The sequence below is a fragment of the Equus asinus genome, chromosome 13, assembly GCF_041296235.1.
Source record: "Equus asinus isolate D_3611 breed Donkey chromosome 13, EquAss-T2T_v2, whole genome shotgun sequence".
In the NCBI taxonomy this organism is placed as follows: domain Eukaryota; kingdom Metazoa; phylum Chordata; class Mammalia; order Perissodactyla; family Equidae; genus Equus; species Equus asinus.
The window spans coordinates 30,858,455-30,865,905 of record NC_091802.1 but is presented as its reverse complement, the minus strand read 5'-3'; positions in this window follow the sequence as shown (position 1 = coordinate 30,865,905).

The window sequence follows — 7,451 nt, the reverse complement described above, 5'->3', positions numbered from 1 at the left end:
GACAGTTTGCAAACCGGGAGCGCTCAAACCAAAACATGGCATGAGGTCTACGGGTATACTGTTACGAAGCAGCTTGTATAGTCACAATGCAGTGTCTTCACAGTAATTGGTAATTAAGCTAAAACAATGGCTAACCTCATTTTGTCTGTTCAGGGAAACTTTAAGACTGAGAGTAGAGACTGAGAGTAGGCTGAGAGTATGACTGCTATTATAGACTTATTCTCAGTTGACATATGCCAAAGGATCATACGCTTGCTGTTCCATTAGTGAGATATCAAGCTGGGGTGGGGGGGGGGGGCGGGGGGCGGGGCAAGTAGTCAGTATCTTCATCATTTATGGTTATTGTTGATTTCATTCAGTTGTCTGATCCTAATGGATGTCATTTGGTATGTGAGTGGCTGCCAACAGGCATTTAAAACCCTTGGGAGTATACAGTGCCCTAGAGAGGGTAATATGATGACTGTACGGATAGTAACAGCCAAAGACTGAGAAATTCCCTGGACAGAGACTCCTAGGAGCCAGTTAAATATTAAATTCAGTTTCTGAGTTTGGAGAGCATCCAGTTGAGAAAATTTCTAGACATGGGGTTTGAAGCATCCTCCGATGGAGTGAGGGCAAGCAGTGGCGATCTGAAACATTTTCCTGGTTTGTGGTTTGAATGTCTCTAGTGATCTTTCTGAGTGGCCGCATAGCAACGGACATGAAGATTGCTCATATATGAGCTGTTCTGGTGATTTCTCTGAGGTTTACATCAAGTTGTCCAGCTTTAGCTTGTATGGCTTCGGGAAAAGAGCAGTTTTGGTTTCATAGTGATTCCAAGTAGAGTTCTAGCCAAATGTTGGAGGAAACTAGAAGAATTCAGGATCCAGGCTAGTTTACAGGGAGAGAACAAAACCTCAAAGACAATTAACAGTACTGGAATCTGAAAGGTGTATACTGAAACATAATTTTTCTCTCTAAAATCACCCTCATGTCTACTAAAGAGAGCCAAATTAGGACTTTCACTAAACTTGACCTGATTATTTACATAAGTGCAGCAAGAAGAGCAATTGGCCATAAAAATCTGCCCCCCTGGAACTTTTCATAAGGAATCCCAAGCTGAACTGTCAAAAGTCTCTTGAGGTCAGAAAGCCAAGCCAAGGACTAGCCATCAGACTTGCCTGCAATCCCTATAGATTTGGGTGAATTCCTCTCTCCTGAGGTTCCCAAAATATCCTGAGATTCCTGAGCTTGCCAGGAAGTGACCTTCCTTACTTACTTGGTAAGGCTGCTGTAACCTTGTAAGCAAGGCACCAGGCCAGTAGTTCCAAAGGGCTTTTTTGGCTCCATAAAGTCAACCTTTGTTCCTTAAAGATATCTGGTCATATATGAGTCTATGCCTGTCTCACACATGACATTACAGTCTACGCTTTGGTGATATAACCACTATTTCCAATTGTGTCCTGTTATAAGAAGAACAGATTCTTACTGAAGTTATGCAAATAACTATAGTACCATAAAGAATATTCACTGTTTCCAAATTCTAGAGGGATCAGGGAGGGAGAAAAAGTAATCGTTTCAGTTCTGCTTACAAAGGTATAATTTACCAGATTGCTCTAACTCATAACCAGTTTAAGAGGAAAGGTTTCCTTAAAGCTGGCAATGTTTTAAACAAAAGTCATAAAAATCAGAATCATCCTCATCAGTTCATTCAGTTCCATGTTATCAATTTTTGTTCTGCTTGAATTCAGTTTTACCATTAGTTCTGGAAATTCTTACCCAGTTTGGTTTTATGATCTTAAAGTTATCAGAAAACTGTACTTATCAAAGTTAACATTATATTAGGACAATTCAGATTTCCAGGAATTTTACATAATTTCTGGAACACTTATCACATACACAACATAAATAGGCTTATTTGACAATGCTTCCAATGTAATATAACATATTATCTGCCTTTTTTTAAGGAGAGAGAACAAATCCTTTGAGATGTTCCAGGGGCCATCTGGAAAATTCCAAAGTTAGTTCAAAGTCAAAGTCATAAGACTTCATTTAGAATTTTATTTGGGGAAGTTTGTCAAAAATATCAAAAGGTTTGGGCATTTGATCAAATAGGGTCATAATCAAAGTGACAATTAAAGATTTCACAGACAGGACTAAGAGAACAGTTTAGTGGATACCAGGGGAAAGGTGGGGTGGGGGGTGGGCACAAAGGGTGAAGTGCTGCACCTACAACATGACTGACAAACATTAATGTACAACTGAAATTTCACAAGATTGTAACCTATCATTAACTCAACAAAAAAAAGTAGTAAAACAAACAAAAGATTTCACAGACAAATACAGAAAGTTATATAGTTGTAAGACTTAGTTTTGTTTTGTTTTGTTTTTAAGTAATCAAATAACTGATAAAGACAAAACACAGAATCTTTGTTTCTTAGACAAATTACATTAAAGGTAAAGGAAAACCTTTGTTTATAATTTCTTATTACAAACAGACAAATAACCTAAGAACTTGCCTGAGCCAACAGAGAATTCTGTAGTACATTTGATTACTTTACCAATGTGCACATATTCTGGATTATTATCAAGAAACTCACCAAATATATTTTCTATCATAGTTTTATACCCCAAACAGGTTCTATGATGATTACATGCAATATACTGGGAAAAGATACACCTTGACCCTGGATTTTTCCCTCACGATAATTCCTTCCATAAATAAGACTTTTCTTTTTACTGGTCTTGGATCATGGAGAATGTTAAAGACCTAACTTAAGAAGCCTAGAGTACATTTTTTTGAAGTCTATTGTCATCCCAGACCACAAAAAAGACAGTCTTCAAGTGGATGCGTAAGGTAGATTAAGATGCTCTTAAACAAAGAAATTTGCTGAGCCTTAGAATGTAAATTACATAGCTGCTTGCAGCACAATTGTTGTTGTTAGTGCCATCAAGTCGATTCTGGCTCTTAGTGACCTAGGTAAAGCAGAGCAGAACCCTGACTGGTCTTCTCGCTCCATCCTCTCACCTTCCAGCACCATATCAGGCAAGGCTCTGTGGCTCTTCTAGGGTTTTCATGGCCAGCTTTTTCAGAAGTGAGTGACCTGCTCCTTCTTCTGAGTCTGTCTTCTTCTGGAAGCTCCACTGAAACCTGTCCTCTATGGATGACTCTGCTGGCATTTGAAATACTGGTGACATAGCTTTCAGCATCCCAGCAACACACTGCTGCCACGGTATGACAACCGGCAGATGGATGGTGTGGTTCCCTGGCCAGGAAATGAACCTGGGTCACGGTGGTGAGAGTGCTGAAGCTTAACCACTAGCCCAGCAGGGCTGGCTGCAGCAGCAATAGCTTTTCAAAAATGACTGAAACAAACTTTTAAACATGAAACATATAAAAAGGACTATTAAAGATCTAATCTCAAACAGATGTTTATTAATGCTTTTTCACTTGACTTAGAGATTATCTCTGTCTAACTTCTTTTCAGAAATTTTCCTTTTTGTTGGTAATCATCTGCTTTTCTCCATCCCCATATTTACAAGACCTAGCATCCACTGTGGTTTTCTCAAGACATAGAGATGGTTTTAACAGAATCCAACACTTGTTACAAAATAGCACATCTATTTTTTTCCTTCTTTTTATCTTATTCTGGAACAATCATTTTGTTTTAGGACAAAGTTACTTACTTTTTTCCATTTTGCATCTCCATTCCTCATACCTTCTTTTACTGAAGACATAGGACCTACTTTTCCTATGCAGTCATTTCTTTCATCCTTATTATTTCTAATAGTTTTGTACAAATCAATTTTTGATTACAGCAGTTGCATTTTTTTAAAAATGTCTTGTATTCCTTTTCTTTCTCATTACTTTTCCAGAAATTCCATCTCTTAGCGTCCTAGTCAGGCTTTGTCATCACCCAGATCTTAATCTGTGGCATCTTGTACCTCTCTAGCTTTATAAAATGGAATGCTAAGGTCTCTAACTTCTTATCCTGCTTTCCCACCTTGTCTGCCAGCCCCTAGGCTAGCAGAGTGGTGGACAACCAGATATCTTTCCAACACTTTTAATCTTTGCTTTACAGTAAAAACTAGGAAACAGGCAATTTTGAACTGTCTATCCTCATAGTAAATCTTTCAACGTGCCATGAAACATGTTCACTAATAGATCTAAATATCCCCAGTTCCTCTGCAAAAAAGAGTCAAAACTCTAAGACTGTAAGGTACCAAAGAGATCTGGGAATCCACCTAAGTAGATAGATCATAAATTGCTAAAAAGTTCACCTAAGAACTCTTATCTCACTTACATCTATTTGATACACTTGCTCCCAACAATCATACTTCCTATAGTTTTAACAGTATATTAAATTTAGATTAGTCAAAAAATTTTATGCATAATCAATCAGCTGCATTAGATTTAGTGCTGACAACGCTGAGATATGCCTATCCCAATCAAACCTAAACCAGCTTTTATTCATCAAAGATTATCTCAGATCGTGTAAAAAACATTTGGATTAGTTTCTATATTTCTGAAAGTATACTTAATTTGTATGGCACTTGTTTTTCTTTAAGCTAACTGAATCGAGCTCTTTACAAATTAACTTCGGTAATACCATCTGGAGGTAGAAAAATACCACATATCTGTAATGCACATACACAGACACACAGACAGACACAACAGAGATCTTTTAAAAACTTTAGGCATATCTCACTTTAAAAATTCATCCAAATTATGTTTCTGACAGCTGGACTAAATTAAGCTTACTTGCTCAGATGGCCAAAGATTTTTTTTAACTAAAGACTTTTATTTGCATGCTGTAAGGATCCTTTTAGACCTATTTTTGGAGTGACTTTGTCTTTAAGAATCAAAGAATGCATTCAACTGTCTCTGAGAGGTTAGAAATCCTCTTTTTAAGGGTTCCCCTTAAAGTGGATTTATCTATAACAAGGTTTCCCAGAATGGCAATTACACTTCCAAATTATCCAAAAGTTCACCCATTTTTTCAGGAAGGCACAAAATCCTAGTCCGAGGACCAGGAAGAACCTATCTTGCCTTTGGATTCCCTAAAACATCTTCCAGAGATAAATTGACTTTCGCTTCGCAAAAGTCTAAGTGCCACTTATTCTCAGTACATTAAAAAAGACTTCTTGAATCGATAAGAATGAGGGGCCCTGTTTCTAACAGCTGTTCAAAAACACTGGAATGATGTGTTTCTCCCCATTTTCAATAAAATGGGTGACTTAGCAAAAAGCTTCAACGGATAGAAAAAGAAACAGAACAGAAGAAACAAACAGAAATAAAAACTAGAAAGCAACACCGAAACTGAAAGCAAGTACACACAATAAAGTTGGAGAGCTCAGAACGCAAAGAGGGCCGAGCTCAAATCCAAGGGAGACTTACCCAAGAGCTCCATGGTTGGTGAGAAAGCAGTGAGACAAAGGATTCTGTGGGTACCAGCACCTGTTTGCTCACCAGCCTCGGGGTTGCAGAAGCTCATCATCTTTGGGCTCCATGTTAGGCGCCATGAAATGTAAAAGGTTTGCAAATAGCCAAAATAAAACCAATAAATCACCAAAGTAGTAATTAGTAAAAGTTTATTGTTCAGACCCCAAAAGGACAGTTTGCAAACCAAGAGAGCTCAAACCAAAACATGGAATGATGCTCAGGGGTATACAGTTACAAAGCAGCTTATATAGTGAGAAGGCAGATTCTTCATAGTAATTAAGCTAAATTAATGACTAAACTGGTTAGTCAGCTCAGGGACCCTTCAAGACTGGTCTCCATTTGCTTTTGGTTTTAACAACAGCATAGGGTCAGATCATGTTTTTTATGCATCCTACCAATCTTTGCCTTTTGCTTGGAGCATTTAATCCATTTTCATTGAATTATTGATATGGTAGGATTTATATCTGCCATTTGCTATTCATTTTTATGTCTTACATCATTTCGCCCTTCTCTTTCTTCATTACTGCCTTCTTTTGTATTAAGTTTTTTCTAGTCTACTATTTCATTCCTTTGTTATTTCTTCAAACATTCTATGTGCCCTCCCTCTCTCTCCTCTCCTTCAGGAGCTCCCATCATGTGGATGTTGGTAGGATTGTTGGTGTGCCCAGGTCTCTGGGGCTCTGTGCATTTTTCTTTATTCCTTTTCTTTCTGTTTCACAGACTGGATTACCTCAATTAGTCCATATTCAGATTCGTGAATTCCTTCTTCTGCCTGGTCAAATCTGCTGTGGAGCCCCTCTAGTGAATTTTTCATTTCAGTTACTGTACTTATCAACTCCAGCATTTACATTTGGTTCATTTTTCTAAAAAAAATCTATCTCCTTACTGTTATTCTCTATTTAGAGAGACATCATTCTCATACTTTCCTTTATTTCTTTAGACATGGTTTCCTAATGCTCTTTGAACAGCTGATTTAAAGCTTTTGTCTAGTAAGTCCAACATCGGCACTTCCTCAGGGGCAGTTTCTACTGATTGCTTTCTTCTTCTATGGGCCATTCTTTCTTGTTTCTTTGTATGTGTCACAAATTTTTGTTCAAAACTGGACACTTAAGACAATACAGTTTAGCACTGTGGACACCAGATTCCCCTCTCCCCAGGGTTTGTGGTGGTGGCTGTTTGTTGTTGTTGTTACTTGCTTAGTGACTTTGCTGAATTAATTCTGTAAACTCTGTCTTCTGTGTCATGTGTCGCTACTAAAGTCTAACTCAGTTAACTTGGTGATCGGCTAATGACTGGATAGACATTTCCTTAAATGCCAAGAGCCAGTAAGTTTCCCAAGGGCTTGGAGTTGTTTGCAGACTATTGGTTTTCAAGACACCGTGGAGTTTGGGGTGGGGGCAATGAGAATAGGGAAAGTTAAAACACCACAAGGCTTGCTGTTCTTACCAAGATTCGGCCACTTTTCTTGAATAAGTGTTCCCTGAATTGTTGCAAGCTCTTTCCTAATTTCCAGATTTCTGAAAAAGTTGATCTTGACAATTTTTATTACTTTTCTTTTATGGAGGTAGAATTTTCAGAGGTCCTTTCTCTACCATTTCTGCGGTGTCATCATATTATTTTTTTAATGTCAGTAGAATCTACAGTAATAACTCCTCTTTCATTCCTGATATGAGGAGTTTGTGTTTTCTTTTCTTTTTTCTTGACTAATCCATCTAATAGATCATTAATTTTATTACTTCTTTCAAAGAACCAACTTTTGGCTTTAATTTCCTCTGTCATTTGCTCTTTTTTTCATTGATTGCTTCTCTTATCTATTATTTCCTTCTATTTACTTTTGGTTTAATTTGCTCTTATTTTCAAGCTTATTAAGTTGGAACATTAGGTCATTATTGTTAACTTTCTTCTATAGGTGTTTAAAACTATAAACTTCTCTCTAAGTACTGCTTTAATTATATTCCACAAGTGTTTTCATTATCATTCCATTCAAAATATTTTCTAATTTCCATTGGATAGTTGTGAATCACTTAAA